The 22,375-nt window shown below is 49.2% G+C and overlaps 1 long non-coding RNA gene across 1 annotated transcript; it reads left to right on the top strand.

Moving 5' to 3' along the window:
* Nucleotides 1–738: 738 nt before the first annotated feature.
* Nucleotides 739–20,440, top strand: LOC141574996 (uncharacterized). Its single transcript, XR_012502204.1, has 4 exons — nt 739–876; nt 3,229–3,365; nt 5,920–6,019; nt 18,808–20,440. It is a non-coding gene; the product is annotated as an uncharacterized LOC141574996 (long non-coding RNA).
* The last annotated feature ends 1,935 nt before the right edge of the window (nt 20,441–22,375 follow it).

Raw genomic sequence — 22,375 nt, 5'->3', positions numbered from 1 at the left:
TAAAGAATGAGGTGGGGCCAGGGTTGCCAGATAAAATACAAGATGGCCTGTTCCATTTGAATTCCAGATAAAACAACAAATAGTTTGTTTAATATAAAAGCATGTTCCAAATATTGCATGGGACATACTTATAATAAAAAAATTATCTGTCATTTATCTGAAATTCAAATTGAACTGGCCATCACATAATTTTCATTTGTTCAATCTGGCAACCTTCAGTGGGCCTCTTATTCACCCCAGCAGGGGAAGGCAGAAAAATGAATTCTGGAAAGGAGGCTGGCAGGGGCATGCCTGGTGCGGGGGACTCCAGGGAGACCAGGCCTCCGGCTCCGGCTCCAGGGCTGCCATGTGGGGCCCTGGGGAAAGGCTCTGGGCCTCCTCTTGAAGCTCTGTCTCTCCGGAGGGAGCAGGCAGGGCCCAGCAGCTGCACAAGGAAGCCTTGAAAACAACCTGAAAACGATTCAGGCTTCTCCGGGCAGCTGCCAGCACATCTTCAAGTGCGCCAGGGCCCCCAGACCACATGCTGGGCCACCTCCCATGGGCTTGACAGGTTGCCCTGACCCCCTGGGGTACAGTAACACCGAGCCACACCTCAGCTGACCCTGTGGCCGCCCCAGCCTGCACTGACCTCTCCTTCAGGCCTGTCTGTCAGCCCTGCCTCCTGCTGAATTTCCCCACATTCCCTGGGGCTGAGGTCACTGAAGAGCCATGGGCCTGTCCTGCAAGGCTGAGTGCCAGTCCGCGGGCATTAGCTGCACGGCCGGTTGTTTGTGTGCTGCCCGCAGGTGCCCTGGGAAGGTGAAGTGTGGGCACTTGCTCCCCCAGGGCCCTGGTGGGAAATCACTGGGTGAGGGTCCAGCAGTCTCTCCCAAGAAGGTGAGTGGAGCCTGCCTGCCTGGAGGCCCCTGGGAAGCTGCAGACCCTCCACCCCTGCGGGCCCCCTGCGGACCCCCTGCTCTGCTAGCTCTGAGGAGGGGCAGGCCTCCTCAGGGCCTGTTCCTAGGCCCGTGTGGGAGCTGTTCTTGTGTCCTTTCCTAGTGAACAGGGAGGGGACAGGGAGGGAGAAAAAGGGCCTGCCCTGGGAAGTCACAGCTTAAGTGGTGGACCAGAGTACTCACTGGAGTGCTGAGAAGGGAAGGAAGGACAGCCTGTGAGCAGAGCATTGCTTTGATAAGCATCTCCTGTGAGGTGCTTTTACTCCCATTTTTACAGAAGATGAAACTGAGGCCCAGAGAGGTTGTGGAACTTTCCTCAGGTCACACAGTAAGTGCTAGAATCAGAACTCCCACCCAGACCACCCTGACTCTTAAAACCTGGGCCCATTCTATTCCTCTTTGCTGCCCAGGAAATTTCTGGCCTAGCTCAGGAGGAAATATCTACTGTCGACTCTGTTGTTCTTCTGTGTCAGGTTCCTGTCTCCCCCGTTGCCCCCAAGACTTGGCTCGTGACTGTGAAATTTCCACTAGAAAATAATTCTGAAAGGAAATAGCTGTACTTGTCTGTGTCCACGCCAGGAACCCCACTGCCATGCTCTCAACCCTCCTCTTACAGAGCTGAGGGAGCACGCAGGGCCAGGCTGTGGTGGTCTTGGTGGCACACTGGGAATTGGCCCCAGCCTCAGCTCTGGTGTGGTGCATTTGGTAATTCCTGACAGACTGAAAATCAGCTTCTTAAACCTGGCCAGTGTGGTTGGTTGAGTTTGGTGAAACAGTAGGATATAAGCCCCTGCGATGCCCCACCCCCACCCCTGAGGGATCCTGTGAGTTGTCCTTGTCCCTTTAGCCCTCCTCAGATGTCCCCCACAGAGGGCTCAAGCCTTCCTTATCTTGGGCATTTCTCACGTCTCTGACACTCCTGCCCGCTGGGTCACTGTTCCTCCCCGTCAACACCTCAGAGCAGTAAGATGACATGAAACTTCTGGGCGTGGTGAGGAGAGGGCCAGGGCTGGGGCTGGAGAGGCTGGGAGGGAAGAGAGAGAGCTCTGTCTCTTCTGGTCAGGACCTCCACGCGTGTATTTCTTTATTTGCTCTCACACACGCGTTGGCTGGATGGGGAACCACAGGAGGAGACGGAGGCTGGCCGTGGTAATACCAACCAGGTCCCCGCACAGCCCAGGCTCTTGGCCCAAAGTCTGTATTCCCAGAGGCACAGCTTGTTAACCAAACGTCCTTAAAAAGGGCTTCCAAGCTCTGCTTGCACCTCCTTTGCTGAGGATCGACTCAGTAGCATTTCTCAGAAGCACTTCTCTCTGTCACATCTTGCAGCTCCTCTAAGTCTCCAGAAACATGCCGCCTACATGATATTTTCTCTTGGCTGAAGTGTGGCTGTTGGAGCCAGACTGCCTGGGTCCACATCCAGGTTCTGAACCTTCTCTGACCTGAGCGTGTTCCTTAATCCCTCTCTGACTCAGATCCCTCGCCTCTGTTGTGAGGGGCTATATAAATGTTAGTAGCCACCGTTATTGTTACTTTTATGATTATTCTCCTCCCACATCGCCAGTCCACTCTTTATCAACGTGCTGTCTTCCTGACTGAGCAGAGCCGTCCTTACGGGGTGGCCTGGCATGTTGGAAGAATATAGACTCTCACGTGGAAATGAACCTGTGCCAAATGTTTGAGGTGTGGAGACCCCTAGAGATGATTCTCAGGTGGGAAGAAGTCGCACGCTATTGCACTGAATGGAAAAGGGACCTGCCTGCAGACAGGGGCATGTCTCCTAGTGGTGGGCGAGCTTCTGCTTTAGGTCCACACAGTTCAGTTCAGAGGAAAACTCATCAGACGCTTGCTGAATGTGTCCAGATGGAGACTGCAATTAAGACACTTGCACAGTAGGACTTTAGTGGGTTGATGGGTGGCTCCCCAAAGATACGTCCATGTCCTGGCCCCCTAAACCTGTGAATGTGACCTTAATTTTGAAAAAGGGTCTTTGCAGATGTAATTAAGAATCTTGAGACAAGGTCAGTCTGGATTACCCAGGTGTGTCCTAAATCCAATCACAAGTGTCCTGGTAAGGGCAGAGGAGAAGTCATAGATACAGAGGAGAAGGCAGCATGAAGACCGAGGCAGAGAAAGCCTGGCGCCACCAGAAGCAGGAGGAGGCAAGGAAGGGAAGCTGGAGAGAGTGCAGGCCTGAGAACACCTTGACCTTGGGTTTTTGGTCCCTAGAACTGTGAGAGAATTAATTTTTGTTCTTTTAAGCCATGTAGTTTGTGGTAATTTGTTTCAACAGCTACAGGAAATTAATAACAAGGACCAACTGCAAACCACAGCCCCCACCCACACCGAAAGGAGAAGATAAGGGGGCCATGGTCTGATGTGATGAAGACAGAAGTGAAACTCTAAGGATCAATGAAGGACTTTTATCAGGTTTGCTGCCTATGATGGAGTGGGTTGTGCACTGCACAACATGGGGCGGGGGCGGGTTGCCATGTACAGCACGGTTGCAGATTTGAACATTGATTGCTTTGTTTTTTCCTGTAGGGGTCAGTAAGGTGTCTTGAGGACGAGGTGCCTCTTCCTAAAACACACAAACGTACCCTATGACTTGTTGGGTTTTGGTGAGAAACATCTGGATAGCCCTGTCCAATAGAATTTTCTGTGAGGATGGAAATGTTATCATTGCACACCCAGTAGAGTAGCCACGTGTCACACATGACTCTGGAGCACTTAGAATGTGGCTTGTGCAACTGAGGAGCTGAATTTTAAAATTTATTAAATTTTAGCTAATGTGTATTTAAAAAGCCACGTGTGGCTGGCTGCTACCATATTGGACACGCAGCTCCAAGACAAGAAAATGGAATCTCAGGACTGCTTGATGCAGAACCGAGTCACCAGGGCATGGCCACTATTCATCTGATATTGTTCAGGGGCCCTCTGTAACTGTACTCCTTGTTGAGTGGGGGTGAGGGGGTTAGAGACCAAGACGGTGGCAGAGGGGGTGGCAGACAGTGAGGAGTGCCCAGGAATATGAGAAACGCCGAACTGGATGGGAGCAAGCATCCCACAGCAGAAGGAAGAGAGAAATGCTTGCCAGAGGAGGCAAGAGATTCCTTTCCAAATTGCTAGCTTTCCCCCCTCTTAGTGACTCTTTATGAATCTGTCATGAAATTAGCTAAACTCTTTAGAACCTATTTTTGCTTTTATCTCTCAATTTGGAATAGTGAACTTTTATATGGAGATAATCATAGACGTGCACGGGGGTGCTGTCTGGGGGCTTCTGGGCCTCGGGGTCATTCATTCCTTGAAACTGGGCTCTTTGGGAGCAGGTCTGTTTAAGCTCTCCTTCAAGTCTGCTATGAGAAGGTGGGAGCCCTCCCCATTTCCTCCACCTCACGTTGCCTGTGTGCAGCTGTGTGTGAGCTGGGTGTGGTGTCCAAACTCCTGTCTGGAGAGCAGAACTTTTGCCTGGCTAAAGGTTCATCCCTTGAAGGGACCTAGAGACTTCTCCGAGGTGGGAAGAGAGGTCTGATACATTTGGCGATCATCATACTCTCCCCAAATGTTGGCAAACAATGAGAGTGAATTTACGGGAGACTTTTAGGGGTAAGTGCCAGCCAGACAGTGAGGACCTGGCTACTCTGGCAGCATCAGCATCGCCTGGGATCTTGTTAGACCTGCAGACTCTCAGACCCGCCTGTTGGAATCAAGACTCTGTTGTGAGGACCCCCAGGTGATTGGAGGCTTGAAAGCATTGCACTAGAACACAGCCCATTTCCTGGCCTTGATTTATGGGCTCGAATTAGTTAACAGAGTTGAACTGACCTTGCTGTTTTGGAATTTTGTTGGCTTCACTACCTTGGAGAACCTTCCTGTAAGATATAAATCCACCAAAATGTTTTCCAAGCTCGATTACCCTGGATGGAATCCCCTCTGAGGCAGTGGGTGTTCTGAAAGCTGAAGATCCCTGATCTTTGAATGGGCGACACTGGGAGTGGCAGGGAGTGTGCGGACCTCCTCTCAGGGTCAGCTCTGAAGCTTGGCTCTGCATCAGTGGCAACTTTTCCTGCCACACCTGAGAGGACCTTGGCTCTGCTCCCCGGAGAACAGTTGCAGTATCTCCAGCCTCACCCGTGGCTTCCTTGCACCAAAGCCTGGCAAAGTGGTGATCCCTCTCAGGATTTTCTGAAGAAAGCCAGCAGCCCATGGCAGATATCAAAAAAGCATATGAGCCGACTGTCAAAAAGCTTAAAGACACACAGAGTCACACGATTAGAAAGTGGACTTAGCACGTCCACAGCATCCATACAGCAGGAGAGGCAGCTGTTGAAAATAATTTTCTTAAGGGGTTGTTAATTTCACAAAAAAGTAGATCGTAAAATAGAATTACAGTCTTTTTCATTTTTTCAAATAAAGATATATCTATATTCAGAGAAAAAACATCTGGAAGGATATGTTCCAAAATTATGGTGTCAGTGCTCTATATCCCACCAGGAACAAAGTGCAGTCGGGTTTACCGGCAGCTTGGATATTTTCCTCTTATAAAATGTTCTGGTAGTGGAGGAGGGTATATCTCAGTGGTAGAGCGCATGCTTAGCATGCATGAGGTCTTGGGTTCAATCCCCAGTACCTCTATTAAATAAATAAATAAATACACCTAATTACCTCCCTCCCAATGAAAAAAAGAGACAGAAGATGCTAGAAAGGAATTAGTATCAGTGTTGAGCTTGCAAGCAGGGCTGTGCTCTGGATTGGATGCTACCAGGAAACAGGGGTAATTTTGATTGGATGTCTTAATAATTCTCATCAGGATGAATGAAATGAGGCTATAATTGGTCAAAACAAAACAAAACAAAAACAACAGTCACTGATTTGCCAGAACAGGTGGATGTTTGGTTATTTTTGGAGTTTGGACGATGCTCTTGTTTTTGTTTCATTCAGACACAATCACAGAATGGTCTTGTCTTTGTCCTGCTCTTCACAGTGGCAGTGGCCTTGGCTGATGTTGGTGTTCTGTGGAGCTGGTTCTGCTCAACAGGAGAATGGCAGGCGACATTCTTTGTCCACAAGACCAAGGCCCGGCTGTGAGTACAGGCCAGCTCCAGCCATCAGGAGCTGCTCTGCTCTTTCTTACTGGGGGCGCCTCTGGGTGTGGGGATTAAGGGTGATTTTCACTTTTTACTTCATATTCTGGAAAAAGATTTAAAAAGAAAACCAATTATGTATTACATTTATCTTTAGAAAAATAGCAATTTCCTTTCTGGAAAATAAAAATCACCTGCATGAGAAAATGCCAAGCTGGATAAAGCACTGGCTGGCGCTTTTGGTGGGAGGGGCAGAAGGCCAGCTGAGTGCCCAGGAAGGAGAGCCACAAACAGCTGTCCAGCTCCACACCCTGCAGAGCAGCTCCACCCACTCTCCCAGGAGGCAGGCTGGGCGTGCTGGCGTTAGAGTTTAGATTGGATGGAACTTGCAGTTGCTCAAGACCTCACTCCAGGGTCCAGGTGGTAAGAAACATGGCTGGCTTGTCAACACTGGGTGGAGGCCACCTGGAAACTTTGGACACCTGCTTGGTGGGGTTGCCAGGCAAGACTGTGACAGGACAGAAAGCTCTGGCTCTCAACTTGACCTGCCCATTAGAATCACCTGGGTCACTTGATGCCTGCCCCGCCCTCCAGGGCTCAACCACCTGGACCAATTAAATCAGGATCCCTGGGGGTGGGGCACGGGCAGGAGCACTTCTTGGCTTCTTGGGAAATTCCTCCAGTTTAACCCTGCCTGGGCCGTTGTTCACTCTGCTTACATAATCTCTGCCTTCGTCTTTTCCACTCACTCACATCACCTCTGGGCCGGGTCAAGCCTGACTTCTCTCTCCTAAATCATGGCTGTCCTCCACGCTCCCTGACTGATCTTTGTAAAAAAATATAATCGAGGTCACTAGTTCTCAGCTTTGGCAGGTAATCGAATCACGAGGGGAGATTGCAAAGCACTCCCAGTGCCTGGCCCCACCCTGTGAGTTTCCATTGGTCTGGGGTGGAGCCCAGGCACTGGTATTTTTAATAAGTTTCCCCAGGGGATTCTGTGGGCAGCCAAGGTTGAGAAGGCCCTCCTGAGGTTCTTTAACCCCCCAGCCCAGCAGGGGCAATGTAAAGGTGCTAACCCTGGAAACTGAGGCGCAGGAGATCTTTACAGCTCCTCTAGGGAAGCGGGTCACTAGGGGAGGGGACTTTCTCCCCAGCTTTGCCAGAGAAGACGACGAGCTTTGTTCACGTCTGGGCAGTCAGGTGGTGGTGGGGGGGTAGGATTTCAGCAGCTACAGTGATAGCTAGCACCTGGTGATGAGGTGGTCCCTGGCAGAGGAGACCTGGGAGAGGAAAGAGGTGGAGGAAAAGATGGAAAATTATGACCTAGCTGATGTCTTGAAACTCTTGAGGGGAACTTTCAGAGGGCTGGCACTGGCAGTAGCAGATGTGGGCAGAAGCTGGGGAAACAGCGAGCATCTCTCTGAACACTTAGCTGCAAAGAGCTCTGAGCTCCAGGCGAGGCCTGTAGTGGATGCTGTGGGGCCCTCATCCAGGTCTCCCTTCAGGGCCCAGGCACTCCCTCTGCAGCTGCGGGGAGCCTTGCCTGCTGGCTGCTTAACGCTGAATCCTTCCCCAGGAATTGCACTTGGAGGAAGGGAGCCACCAGGTTCAAGGCTCTGCCCTCTCCCAGGGCAGCCTGCATCCAATGGCTAGTCAGAGAGGAGGGCCACGTAGACGGGGACTCCTTGCCTTCTTTGAGGCATCCCTTGAGGCATCTGGCTTCAGAGCTCCCCTCAGGTCATCTGAGGCGTCTGTGTCAGTTGCATCCCAGTTCAGCCTCGGCCTCTACCCAGTGCCCTCACTCCCCTGCAGGAGCTACTCCAGGATTCTCCTCCGCAAGCCTCCCGACATGCAAATCTGTCTGGAGCCTGTTTCCAGGTACCTAACCTATGAGAAAGGCCTTTAACAGATGTGTGTGGGTGAAGAGTGAGCAGGGCCAGAGAGCTGAAGGGGAATTGCATTAAGAACTGCTTTGGGGGCCTCGTGGAACATTTGTAGGTTCAAAGGACATGAAAACTGCAAATGTGATCATATAACTCCCCTGCTGAATATTCCTCAGTGACTCCCTACCACCTCTGGGATAACTTCTGAGCTCCTTGGCCTGATTTGTGAGTTCTTTTGTAACCTGACCACCTCTGTAGGTACCTCCTCCTCTCCCTTGCTTTCCAGGCAGTCAGAATTGTAGAGTTCCAAACCACCCCTACCTCCACACAAGCTCACTCCTCTTCTGGCCCGGAGGTTTTGTGTGGTCCAGGCCAGACCTTAGCCTTCTGCTTCTCCAGGGCCCAGAACAAAGGTACATCAAGCCGCAGGATAATTCCATGGCAGGGGCTGATTCATTCATTCAGTATTTTTTTTATTGTGGTAAAATATACATAAGATAAAATTTACCATCTTAATAATTTTTAAGTGTTCAGTGGCATCTAGTTTATTCACAATGTTGTATGATCATCATCCTATCTAATTCCAGAACGTGTTCATCACTCCTAAAAGAACTCCCTATCCAGTGAGAGTAGTCACTTTTCAGTACTCTCTCCTCCCAGCCTCTAACAACCATTAATTTACTTTCTGTCTCTATGGATTTGCCTATTCTGAGTATTTTATACAAATGGAATCATACAATGTGTAGACTTTTGTGTCTGGCTTTTCTTTGCTTATAGTGTTCATCCACGGCATAGCAGGTATCAGTCCTCCATCCCTTTTTATGATGGAATAATATTCCATTATATGGATAGATCACATTTTGCTATCCATTCATCGGTCAATAGACATTTGAGCTGTTTCCACCTTTGGCAATAGTGCTGCAATGAACATTTGTATACAAGTTTTTGTTTGAATACCTGGGTATATATCTAGGAGTGGAATTGCTGGGTTATATGGTCACTCTGTGTTTAACTTTTTGAGGAATTGCTAGACTGTTTTCATAGTGGCTGCACCATTTTACATGCCCACCAGCAACGCAGGAGGGTTCCAACTCTCCACGTCCTGGTCAACACTTATTTTCTGGGTTTTTTTTTTTATCCAGATTATAGCCATTCTAGTGGATGTGAAGTGGTATTTCATGGTGGTTTTGATTTGCTCAGTACATATTTTTGAGCCCCTACTGTGTGCCAGTCACAGGATTCTATAGAAAATGAAACTGACAAAGGTTCTGCTTTTGTGGAAGTTCCATCCTTGTGAGGGGATAACACAGGAGAATGGAGTTAGGAGACTTAACTCTGTTGTTAGTAGGACATTAGTACCATGGGCTGCAGCTGGGAAAGCAGAGAAGCGCGATCTTTCGGCCTCTTCTACCCCCTGCCCTGGCAGTGTAGGGCAGAGTCTGTGAACTCAAAAGCTTGCGGGGCACCTCCAGAAGACAGAGCCAGGGGTGAGTGCATGTGCATCTGTGTGTGTACTGGGGGGCTGGCCCTATGGCGAACTAGGGAGCACCAGCCCTGCCTCCAGGGGTGGACGCTGCTTAGCCCTGTTTTATTACTGCCACGTGGTAAACAGACCTGGGTCTTGGCCACGCTCTGGATCGAGATAAGATTTTTACATGAAATCTTCCCATTTTACATGATGGCGCAGACAGTTTTTAAAAAATTGAAGTGTAGTTGATTTACAGAGTTGTCTTAGTTTCTGGTGTACAGCAAAGTGATTCAGTTATACACATATATGTATATTCTTTTTCAGATTTTTTTCCATTATAGATTGTTACAAGATTTTGAATATAGTTCCCTGTGCTATCCAGTAGGACCTTGTTGTTTATCTATTTTATATAAAGTAGTGTGTATCTGTTAATCCCAAACTCTGGATTTATTCCTCCCCTGCTAGTCCCTTTTTGGTAACTATAAGTTTGTTTTCTATGTCTTTGAGTCTGTTTCTGCTTTGTAAATAAGTTCATTTGTATCATTTTTTTTTAGATTCCACATATAAGTGATATCAAAATATTTGTTTTTCTTTGACTTAGTATGGCAATCTCTAAGTCCATCCATGTTGCTGTAAATGGCAAAATTTCATTCTTTTATATGGCTGAGTAATATTCCATTGTATCTATATAGTACATCTTCTTTATTCATCTGTTGATGGACATTTAGTTTGCTTCCATGTCTTGACTATTATAAATAGTGTTGCTGTGAACATTGGAGTGCATGTCGCTTTTCAAATTAGAGATTCCTCTGGGTGTATGCCCAGGAGTGGGATTGCTGAATCTTATGGTAGCTCTATTTTCAGTTTTTTAAGAGACCTCTATACTGTTCTTCATAGTAGCTGCACCAATTTACATTCCCAATAATAGTGTGGAAGGGTTCCCTTTTCTCCGCACTCTCTAGCATTTATTATTTGTGGAGTTTTTAATGATGGCCATTCTGACTGGTGTGAGGTGATACCTTGTAGTTTTGATTTGCATTTCTCTAATAATTAGTGATGTTGAGCATCTTTTCATGTACCTGATGACCATCTCTGTCTTCACTGGAGAAATGTTTGGGTCATCCGCCCATTTTTTGATTGGGTTGTTTGGCTTTTTTTAAAATATTGAATTGTATGAGCTGTTTGTATGCTTTTGAAATTAAGCCCTTGTTGGTTGTGTTGTTTGCAATTTTTTTCTCCCATTCCATAGGTTGTTTTTTCTTCTTATTTATGGTTTCCTTTGCTGTGCAAAAGATTATAAGTTTGATTAGGTCCCAGTTGTTTATTTTTGCTTTTATTTCTATTGCCTTGGGAGACTGACCCAAGAACTCTTTGCTACGATTTATGTCAGAGAATGTTTTGCCTATGTTCTCTTCTCGTAGTTTTATGGTGTACTGTCTTATATTTGTCTTTAAGGATGGTACAGATATACAAAAAAAATTGTCTGAGGGCTCATTTTGGTGAACTGCCCACCAATTTGTGATTCTGACATGGATGTATTTCCCAGAAGCAGAGCCTCATTCACAGAGTCAGCAGCTCCAGGGGAGGACCTGGGACTCTGCCTTCTTAACAAGCCTTCTCTCTGCCCTGTCCTCCCCCAGGTGGTCTGATGCTGCTGGATTTTGAGAACCAGCAGACCGGTGTTGTAAGGAAGGCTGCATCCCATGAGGTGGAGGGCTGGGCAGGCGGGATCTCATTCCCTGTTTGTGCAGGCCCTGGAGTGCCCGTGGCCTGGTCCCAGTTTCTCAGGGCAAACGGCTGCCCAGAGTACACATATCCATGTGCCAAGAACAGGGGAGGGCGGAGCAGGCCCTGCAGGAAGAGCACACCCCCTCCCCAGCCTCGCTCTGGCTCTCCACAGCCCCATGTGATTAGATGCCGGTGGCTTTTACCCTAGTGGGCAGTGCTACCACAAGCCCTGATGCCTGTGGCTTCCTGGTGAACTTTCTCTGCATGGGATGCCTTTGGGGAGATGGCCCAAATAGAGACGTCAAGTTCTAGGAGAAGGCAGCTGCGGGCCTATGGATAGATGGGTGTTAAGCAATATGTTTATCAGACTCTTGCTTAATGGTCATAACTGCAGTTAAGACTAGCAGTTCTCTGGCAGGCATGTTGGTTCTGAAAATCCACAGGCTCCTCTTTCCCATCTGTGAACCACGTGGCCTCTGGAAGGTGGTGTATCCTGAAGCCACCATGACACTTCTCGGGATTTGGGATGCGCTGCGGGATTAGGATTCTAATCCAGTATTTAGAGGTTCAAGAACTACAGAAGGGCTCCTTCCCCCTCCATGTCTCCTGTCAGCTCTCTAGTGGCAAGGCAAGTGGATGGAGCAGATATGTTTGTTGGCAGAGAGAGCGACATGGAAGAAAAGATAAATCTGGGGTCCGCCTTTATGGGGATAATCATCAAAGGGAGCCATTCCACTCACCCCACTGGCCCCCAAACGCTCGTTTACATAATGCAGCTAAAGAAGGAACTTTGGTCTATTTCCCCAACAGGAAATAACAAGAAACAAATTAATAAGCTATGTTTCTATGTACATTTATATCCCTAAAGGGTTTATTTAAGCAACTTCTTCTGCCTAGATTACTCTCAACAAATAGTTTTAGTTATTAGGAGCCATAATCAACATAAAATATAACTGCTGTTACAGTCTTAATATCTGCAATAAAACATCACACTCGGTAGAGATTACTGCTGCTAAAAGGAAAGCGCTAACGTTCACCGAGCACTTACTGCAGGCTAGGCTCAGCACCAAGTGCTTTACTTGGATTATCACTTAATCTTTACAACCCTGTGAGACTTAATCCTCAAAATCACCCAACCAGGGAGGTAACTGTACTATTTTACAGATGGGAAAACTGAACCTTGGTGGCTGAATGTGCTAGATGCTTTACGTGGTTCATACCATGTAATCCTTTGGCCAGTCCTTGAGATTCCCCTCCCAAGCCCTGTGTAAGTATTACTGCCTTTTTAATGGATGAGGGACCTGAAGTGTCAGTGCCTCAAATATGCCCACGATCAGACAGCCATTAGGTAGAGGAGACTGGATTTGAACTCAGGGAGATAGAGCTCCAGAACCCACCCCTTACCCTTTAAGTTGTATCAGGCAATGAAACACAGTTTAGACAGCCAGACGCACATGAGTATGTTCGTTGTGTCAGTGTTTGTAAAGGGGAAACAGCTAGAAATTATGCAAATGTCTGTCAGAAGGGGAAGGGTCACACCAGTTAGGGTGTACACACTCTAGACGGTACAGGCAGATATTCAAAGGAGCGAGGTGGATCTTATATGCACTGATGTGGAACGGTGTACATTACATATTAAGTGATAAAAGCTACTTGCTCAATAATATGCACAGCATAATACCACTTAAAAATAGGAGGGTATGTTGTATGAATTGGGCAGACTCGTGTTCGGTAATTCGAGGAGAGTTTAATAAAAGGAATCCTTGTAGAGTTGTGGGCAGGCAGGACATGGGAGACCAGCAGGCATGGCCCTGGTGCCCTGGGGAGCGTAACACTGGGGGCTCTGTCACCACCGGCTGGAGCCCAGAGACAGACTGACGTGGAGGGGTCACCCCACACGACTTGTGACTTTCCTCAAGTTACTTCGCTGAGACAGCCAGGGAGGGACATGGAAAATCAATTCCCTGAACTCACCCTCCTCCGTCCCGCCAGTCTCCACCTGGTGTTCTGCATTTGCCAAACCCACCGGGAAGCCAGAAGGGGACGAGACCTTTACTGCAGGTTAGCCTTCCCAGGGCATGTGGGGGCGGGGGGTGGAGAGTGGACCTGGAGGGCCAGTGAAAAGTTCTCAGCACATCAAGACTTACATACGTATTTGTAAATGCCTAGGAAAAGGATCCGAGAGGGTGAATACCAAATTGGTTAGGGAGGTTTCCTCTGGGAGGCAGGATTTTTTTTGCTGTATGGTCTGTATTGTTTGAATTACAACAAAAAAGAGGCACAGCTTGAGTGAGACTGCAGCCACTAGCCCTGGTTCTCTTCCTGTTTCTGAATCACGCTGCTCCTGAGGAATGGTGGGCGGATTGTAATTTCCAAACACAGCCACACCAACATCCATCCCACATCCACCCCCTGTGTGATTATCCACCCCCTGTGTGATTTTCCACCCCACTGCTCTTCTTACAGAGTGACATTGACCCTCCTCCATGGACAGGTGGGGTATGTTTCACCCCCTTGGACCCGGGTGGAACTTTTGAGATTCTCCTGACCCACCAAGTGCTGTGGAAGCGAGGCTGTGCTACTCCGAGACTAGGTCATAAAGGGCAACACAGCTTCTGCTCCGTTCTCGGAAGGTGTGTCTGAGAGCCCTGAGCCAACGCGGAAGGGGTCTGGGTGCCCTGAAGTGGCTGTGCTGGGGAGAGCATGTGCAGAGGCCTTAGAGCAGAGCTGAGAGATGCCCAGGGAGCCCCAGCGGTGGCAGCCCCCGGGCCAGGCAGCAGGCCTGTGAGTGTGGAGGCCTTAGGGGTGACCAGCCGCTGTGGGACTGCAAGCCCATGAGAGACCCCCAGCCAGAATTGCCCAGTCGAGCAGCCCCCAGATTCCTAACTCTTAGAAACTGAGAAAGATAATAAACTAATACTGTAGTTTTAAGCTAAGTTTTGGGGTGCTTTGTTATTCAGGAATAGGTCCGATTCAAGCTGGGAGGAAGCATGAGGACTAATTTCCAGCAGGCCTCCTGATGTATCGTGGAGACTGTCCGTGTAGAAGAAAGAGCACAGTGGACGGGAGTGGATAGCTCAGTGGCAGAGCGTGTACTTAGCACGCACGAGGTCTGGGTTCAATTCCCAGTACCTCCATTAAAATATAAATAAATAAAACAAAGTCTTAAAAAAAAAGGAAGAAAGAGCAGAGTAAGGATTCCCACTGTCTCCTCACCCTTGACCCAGGAATCTAAGCATTTTGTCCTTCATACTCACGTGTCCTCTCCCAGCCTATCTGTCTCAGGGACCTTATTGTGCCAGTGTCCATTCCTGACTTCCTTTCCCTTCCCTGCTCCCCCACCACTTCCTCCCAGAGCAACCCGTCTCAGTCTTCGTATTTCCTCTCTGCCCCACCCCCCACCCTGGGAGCGCCCAGAGGATCCCGGCCCTGCAGTGCGTGGGGGCCGGACTGAGAGACCTTTCTCACTCTTGTCTATTGGGCTGTGGACTTGGGGCCCTTGGGTCCAGACAGGACTCTTCCCCTCTTCTTCCTGGAACTGGCACCTCCCATGACTCTGACCAAGAACTGGAATGGGAGCTACCACTTTCTTACAGACCACTCCCCCCACCTTGCCTGCTGTAGACCTGCCAGGAGAGAGCCCTTTCTGGAAGGTTCCAACTTGGGAGCACCGGGAGAGTGCGCTGACTGCAGCTCCCCTCTGTGTGTGGAGGAAATCAGGCTGCAGGTGACGAGGGTCAGCCCAGCCGACAGGAAAAGAGGGACTAAAGACCAAGAAGGAAAGTCTGAAGTTCCCTTTGTTCCTGTCACCTGTCTTCTGAGCCCCACCTGCATCCACCCCCTCCCATGATGGGGGTGGAGGTGGGACCCAAGCTAGCACAGACCTCTTCTTGCCTGTTTGAGCTGGAGTCAGGAAAGTGTAGGAGGCACCACATGGCTGAGTTTTCATCCGAACTTGCCAAGCTGTGTGACCTTGGGCAGGTTACTCAGTGACTTTATGTGTAAAATGGGGACACTAATCATTCCTTCCTCCTAGAGTTGTTGAGAGGAATAGCAGTTAAGGTACAGAGGGCTTGGATAGGGCCTGGGGACAGTAAATGCTGTACAGTGTTACCTGTTTTGACTTTTACTTGAACTGGATTTTTTGTCACGTCAGCTGGAGGAGTCTTGATCAAGACAAAAACCTTCCCCACTTGCCTCTGGGTTAAACTGTTCCCAAGCACCCATATGTCCCAGGATCAGGAAATTGCCAAGCCACGGGGGTGTGCCAGGAAATGTCAATCAAGTATTTGCCGTGGTGCCTGCCATCCGCTGCTGAACCGGCCTGCTCCCACGCCCGGACAGGGTGAAGTCGGCATGGCTCCTCTCCCTGCCCTTTGACCTACTCAGGCTGTTTACCAGCTTCTTCCCTCTGGTTTGGAAACCAGCCCCCTCCTTCCTGGGTGTTTGCCTGGGTTGCAGCCTGGCCCTGCCTGGGTGTCTGCACCTACAGAAACCAGATGTGAAGTTGGCTTGTGGAGGAGTGGGCAGAAAACACCGTCTCTCAGGGTGTTTGTTCCAGTTTCCTTCTAATTCTGTCAGCTTATCTGGTTACTTGCCTCGATTAAATATTTGTGCTCACCACCACCCAGAGAACTGAATTATGGGAGTGAGGGGATTTCTGGGGAGAGAGAATGAAAGGAAACTCAATTCATTGGGGATTTTCTGGGAACCTACTGCATGCACATCATTGTATGGAGAGGTTGGAACTGAGGGAGATCCTCATGAAGGCGGGGCTAGTCCACAACTCCCCGTGTTGGATGACCTTCCTTTACTCCCAGCCTTGCCTCGGCCGCCTCCTCTGACTTCCAGGGGTGGGGCTGGGGGCTCTCTGCTGGGCTTGGGGCCTGCTGGGAGGCCAGGTCGTGGAGCAAGTCCAAATGAGGGGAAAATGCCAAGGCTGGAGTGGCGAACCCAGGAGAAGGGCTGGACCGTTGTGCTCAAATCCGAATCATGGCCTGGGAGCTCTGGGCCAGCCTAGGGTAGATCTGAATTGAAAGAGCAGAGCAGGGCCTGAGTTTCAGTGTGTGGTGCAGAGATGGAGTAAGGGCTGACAGGCTAAACCAAGAGCCAGGCCAAGGGGTCCCAGCAGAAGAGGCTGTCCAGGCAGCCTGGCCTCTTCTTGAAATATTCTGGAATGCAGAGCTCACAGAGACACTTGATTTTCTAAGAAATAGTCCTTGGGATAATAGCATCAAAAACCAATCTTTTGCCATACCAGTGGGGAGAAGGGGACTCATGCTCTGCTTTGCTGTTTCACTTATGCCCAGGGAAGGGCAGGGCTGTCTATAGGGATCTGAACGCTCTTGTGGGCTATAGGCCCAGGCTGGGACTGGGGCAGGGTTTGGCATTTACTTAGCAGGCTCCAAAATCTGGCTCATAACCAGAAGGAGGGTGAAATGAGTGAAGGCCACTTTGCTCTGCTTGCTGTCTTCAGTCAGATATTTGGTTTGGGTTAGTTTATCTTGATGGTCCCTTTCATCATTCATTCATTCATCATGAATCATGATAATTCAGTCATCACTCACTCACTCAATATTTCTTAAGCTCCTTAAGCAAAGCACTGTGCTGGGCGCAAAACTTCCATTCCTAAGAGCTTTACATGCATCATGGATTCTCTCACTTAACTCTCAGTTCAGTTCTATAAGATAGGGATGCAGTTCTGTTCTGACAGTCTGTGAGTCTATGTGGTCACTAATTTATCCAAGGAAAGGCTTCTTGTGTGCCCACTATGTGCCAGGCATTGTTCTAGGTGCTGAGAACAGGACCAAGTCCCCACTCCCGTTGGGGAGAGATACAGTTCGCAGGGAAACCATACGTACATGAGACCATTTCAAGCAGTGGAAAGTGCTCTAAAGAAAGCAGCAAGGACTGTGTTGGCGGGCGGGCGGGCGGGTGGCGGCTGATGACGACCGTATCTCCTGTACCTCTATGTGTCTTCCTGGAAGAGTAAGAAGGAGGCTAGAACCCCGGGCCTCTGCTAAGTGGAACTTGCGGGCTAGTCAAAGTGTGAACTGGGCCAGGAGTTGCGAGACCCCATTTGTGCCGCTCCACCAAGGTGGTGGCAGGTTATGGTTTATCACAGTAATTCCCTGAAGCGTGAAGCACTTGGCTGGTTCTGGAAGCTAGCAGAGGTCACAAGAGCTTATGCCACAAAAAGTGTGTATTGTGGGTCAGTTTGGGGTCATAACTCCTTCCAAATATGTTTAGGTGACTTTTTAAAACATTTGCTTTAGTTTTTAAAGGGCAAGATATACATACAATACTTGATTTGAAAGATATTAAACAGTATACACTGTGAAGTAAGTCTCCCTCTGGCCCCAGGCCCGCCCACCTCAGTCCGCTCCCCAGTCTAGGTTCAGGTAAGCTCGAGGGGTCTGCATGGCTCCCGTGCTGGTCCATGGGCTTCTTACACACCTGCATGTGGACTGATACTCCTCAAAACTGACAGCCCTTGACCCTCCCCTTCTGCTCCCTGGAGAGAAGGCCCAGGGGAGAAGCCCAGAAGCCTTTGTGAGGCTGTTAGAGGGAGGAACAGAAGCAGGTCCTGTCTGAATGGGGGCAGACCCCGGCACGGCTGAGAGCATGGGTCTGGAGCCAGCGGGCCTGGGCACAAATCCTGGCTCTGCCTCTTTCTAGATGAATGGCTTGGGCAAGTGAAGGAACCTCCTCGAGCCCAGGCTCCTCCTTTGTAAGCTGGGGATAATCACTACTCCACTGAGACCTTGTGAGGATTACATGAGCTACTGCAGGTAGGCATTTGGCCCCATACCTGGCACACAGCTGAGTGACAAAAAGGGGCTGCTGCAATTGTCATGGAGTGGGTTCTGGGCACCCCCTGAGCCCACATTTTTATGCAAACTCGGGTCAAGGGTGCTCTCGTTAGGGTGTGGAAGTCATAGGTCACCTGCAATGCATGTGCCTGTGTGTGTGTGTGTGTGTGTGTGTGCTGGGGGTGGAAGTTGGAAGCTAATTCGACTGATTTCACTTTGGATTCTAACCTGAGTCCTGTTGCCCACCCACTGTCTGAGCGTGTGCTTGTGTTTGGCACCTCTGGGCCTCAACTTCCTCATCTAGTCGATGTCAGGATTGGTCTTGGTCATTTTTAGGCACCTCCAGCCCCAAGAGTCAGGAGTCTGCTCAGGAGGATAAGCTGGCTATGTGCCCTCACAGCTCTGGCCTTCAGGGACAGAATCTGGGCTAGAAGGAGCCTTGCCTGCTGGCGTGAGACGTGTTGGGGCCTGACTGCCTTCCCCACGTTCTCTGTCTCCTGAGTTTTCTGTAACCCTTTCCTTTCCCTGACTCGGTTCCCGGGAGCAGGTCTACATTCCCTAGGCCCTTGCTTAGCCTGAGGAGGGTTCCGAGAGCTCAAGCAAGGCCCAGCTCCAAAGGAAGTTGAGTCAGGGGTGTGGGGACTCACATTCACGAGGGGCAGGAACCAACACGCCTCACTGGCCCCCGTGGGCGGCTGGGACAAAAGCCACTACTGCAAATCATTGACTGTACCTGTCATCCTGGAGCTGGGCCCCAGGCCGCCGTTGTCAAGAACAGGGCGAGTTGCTATGAAAATAAACCCTCTGCAGCTGGCAGCTGTGGGACGCTGGCCCAGCTGTGCTCACAGGCAATGTGCAGACCTGAACTCCTGTTTGACGGAGTTTGCATTCATCCAGGCGGTGAAGAGGAAACTTCCTGGCAGGCACAGAAACCTCCGCGTTCCCTCCGGGAGAAGGAGCCCTGCAGGGAACGACCTATTCCAGCTGCGGGACAGGATGCCTTTGGAAAGAGCCTTATTGTGACTTCTCCTGCAGTAAGAGATTCGCTGGGGGATCTGGGAACACGCTCTGTACAGAGCAAAGGACTGAATTGTTCTTCCATAATTTCCACGTACAAATGAGAGTTCAGAAAGCCAGGCGGCACTTCAGGGGCGTGTCCTCTGTGCTGTGGCCATTCTGTGCTCATGCCTCGTTTCCTCACGTAGACGGGAAGCCACAGAAGGCAGGAAGCCAAAACAACCCGTACCTCCTGGTAGCTACCTTCCCCCACCCCACCCCAACCCCTGCCCTCCCAGCTCAGGCCACTTGCCTGACTCATAGTCCAGGCCTCAGTAAAAGATACAGATAAATGTTTGTTGTTAGGGACGATGGTGAAGCTGGAACATGACCCGTGACCATGCAGAAGGCTGAGCTTCTCCAGAGAAACGGGAGCAGGAGTCTCCTGTCTGTCCCTCTGCACCCCCACACTCCCCCAGGGACCAGACACTGCTGACCGTGCATCTGCCTACACCCCCAGTCCCCAAACCCTTGAGAAGACCCAGTGAAGCGTGCCTGCCTGGGCTTTGGCCGCAGGGTCTCCCTGCATCCCCCTCCCTGGGCCACGCTGTGCATCCTGTGCTGCTGAAATCTGAGGGTCCCCCGTGAGAGGCACAAAGCCCATCTGGATGTCCTCAGAGATTTCATCTAGTTCTCATCGTTTGGGTCTACTACTAAGTTTCCTTCTGGGAGACAAGGCCCTTTTGGAAAGGCCGCTCAGAGCTGGCCCTGCTGAGCCTAGGGCAGGGGCTCTCTTGGGAGACTGGCTGCTCTGCCCCTCAGGGCTCCCTCTCCCCTTCTCTCCTCAGAGCCCGGGAGCCTGCCAGCCCCACCAGCCACACGCGGGAAGGAGGGAGGGAAGGGCTTAGTTAGGCCATCACGAGATGACTTCTGCCGCCTCCTATCTGTACGGTGGACTCCTTGTGTTAGCAGAGGCCTCTCCCACTGTTTCCAGGGGTAGGATCTCTTTCTGACATTGTGGTAGTGTGAATAATGGCCCCTCAAAGATGGTGACGTCCAGCTCTCTGGACGCTGGAAATAGGAAACCGCACATGGTCAAAAGGACTTTACAGATGTGATTTAGTTGAGGATCTTGAGATGGGAAACTTGTCGTGGTTTACCTGGTGGGCCCAATGTAGTTACAGAGGAACTTGGAAGAGGGACGCCGGAGGACAGAGAGGAGAAAAGACGCTTTGCTTCTGGCTTTGAAGATGGAAGAACTGGCCATGAGCCAAGGAATGCTGGTGCCCTCTGGAACCTGGAAAAAGCAAGGAAACAGATTCTCTCCTCGAGCTTCCAGGAGGAATACAGCTGTGTTGATTTTCGACTTCTGACCTCCAGAACTGTGAAAGAGTACATTTATGTTGTTTAAGACTACTAAATTTGTGGTAATTTGTTACAGCAGCAACTGGAGACGAATATAAACATGAACAAATGTCATGGCTCCTCCTGTGACTTTTTTTTTTTTTAGCATCTATTGACAAATAAAATATATTCAAATGACAAAAGGCCACCTTGAATTCAGTAATGCATGTACAGTTTGCTAACCAGACAGCAGCTACAAAGGTTCAAGAAATAGTATAACTCACACCCAGCTCATTCCAGGTGGGGGATTCATTCACTCATTCACGTGTTCTGAACATGACCTCTGACCCAGACTGTCTGGGTTCAAATCTCGGCTCTGTCATGTAAAGCTGTGTGACCTTTGGCACATACCTACTTTATATTATTGGGAGGATTAAATGACTTACTATGCAGAAAGCATTTGGAAAAACGCTTGGCACATTGTAAATGCTATGAAAGTGAGTATTATATTTTTAAAAAATTAAAACAGGATAGCTGTGAGAGACATAATTTGGTCTTTCAATGGATAATGTATGGATAATTTTTAGTCCTGCTTTACTTCACTGTACTTTTATTTTTTAATAAGTCCCAAGAATACCTAGCCTTGCAGAGAGGAAAACACAAGTACTCATCTCGAATCAATACAAACACATTGATTCTTTTTTAGTGGGTTCTCAGTCTGATCATGAAGCCTAATTCCTTAGACAATCATTACTGCCATCAGCCAGAACTGGAAGATAAACCTGACTCCCAGTCCAACTTTTCTTACTAGGACCCTCCACATAAGACTAGTGTCTCCGGGGGCAGGGAAATAGCTCAGTGGCAGAGCAAATTCTTAGCATGCACGAGGTCCAGATTCAATCCCCAGTACCCTCACTGGAAAAAAAAAAAAAAAAAAAAGACTGGGGTCCCAAAACACTGAGGGAGGAACAGAAAGTACAAGTGCCTGCAGAATGGCCATTTACCTCTCCTTTGTTCAGGTACTAGGCAGTGATATGCCCGGCCCTGGGGGTTGGGGGGCGGCCATGAGTCATGACTGGGTTAAGCCTGTTAATGGTAATCCTTTGCCGACTGGCTGGGCTTTGTGAACAGTTCTAGCCAATTAGACATGAGTAAAAGTTCAATGGTGGATCTCTGGGAAAGTTTTTCTTTCCTAATAAAAAGGAAAAGTTTAGTTATGGTTCAGTCAGAAAGACAGACACCACTCAGGTAGTTCAAGCAGGAAGGGGTTTAATACAGGGACTTAAGTGGTTACACAACTGCTGAAAGGGCTGGAGGAACGAAAGTAAAGGCAAACCAGCCTGAGTTCCCGGGTTGGCTGCTAGCTCTCAGAGTCAGGAAGCTCTAAGAACCGGAGGAGACGTGATCACAGCTGTCTACAGACCATAGCACATGATTTTCAGGCAAATTCCTAGAGGCCACTGCAAAATCTCATGGGAGTTCTTCTCGTCCTCCTTCCAAATCTTGCACAGGTACCTCTCGTTAGGACAATCAAATCCAGATCCCTGCTAGCAAGGGATTCTGGGATCTGTAGCTCCCAGGCTCTTAGCCTCCATGGTAAAGGGTATGCATAGAAGGTGGGGAATGGTGCAAAGACACTCTGGTACAGACAGAACGTTTCTCTTCCTACTTTTGCAATTAAAAAAAAATTAGAATGAGAAGCATGGAACTACGAGGGAGTGTGTAACTCACTGGTAGAGCGCAGGCTTTCAATGCATGAACTCCTGGGTTCAATCCCCAGTACCGCCATTTAAACAAACAAACAAACAAACAAATAAATAAATAACTTAATTATCCCCTCCCTCAAAATAAACACATAAACAAAAAAGCGTGGAACTGGTAAGGCACTCTTGTGACTACAAGGTGAAGGGCTTATTCCCTCCCTCCCTCTCTCATCCTTTCATTTTTCAACACACATGTACAGAGGACCATCCTTGGCAGAAGCTCTGGCCTTTGACTCTCCCTGGCCATCTGAGTAGCTACACTGGGGCACTAATAAGGATGACAGCAACAACTGGAATTTTTGAACACTTTTCCTTTTTTTGGCTGCATACTATACTAAGTATTTTACATGTACTATCTTATT

Source organism: Camelus bactrianus, chromosome 25 (genome assembly GCF_048773025.1).
Source record: "Camelus bactrianus isolate YW-2024 breed Bactrian camel chromosome 25, ASM4877302v1, whole genome shotgun sequence".
Classification (NCBI taxonomy): Eukaryota; Metazoa; Chordata; class Mammalia; order Artiodactyla; family Camelidae; genus Camelus; species Camelus bactrianus.
Note: the sequence above shows the minus strand (reverse complement) of the source record. Positions and strands in the feature narration are given on the sequence as shown.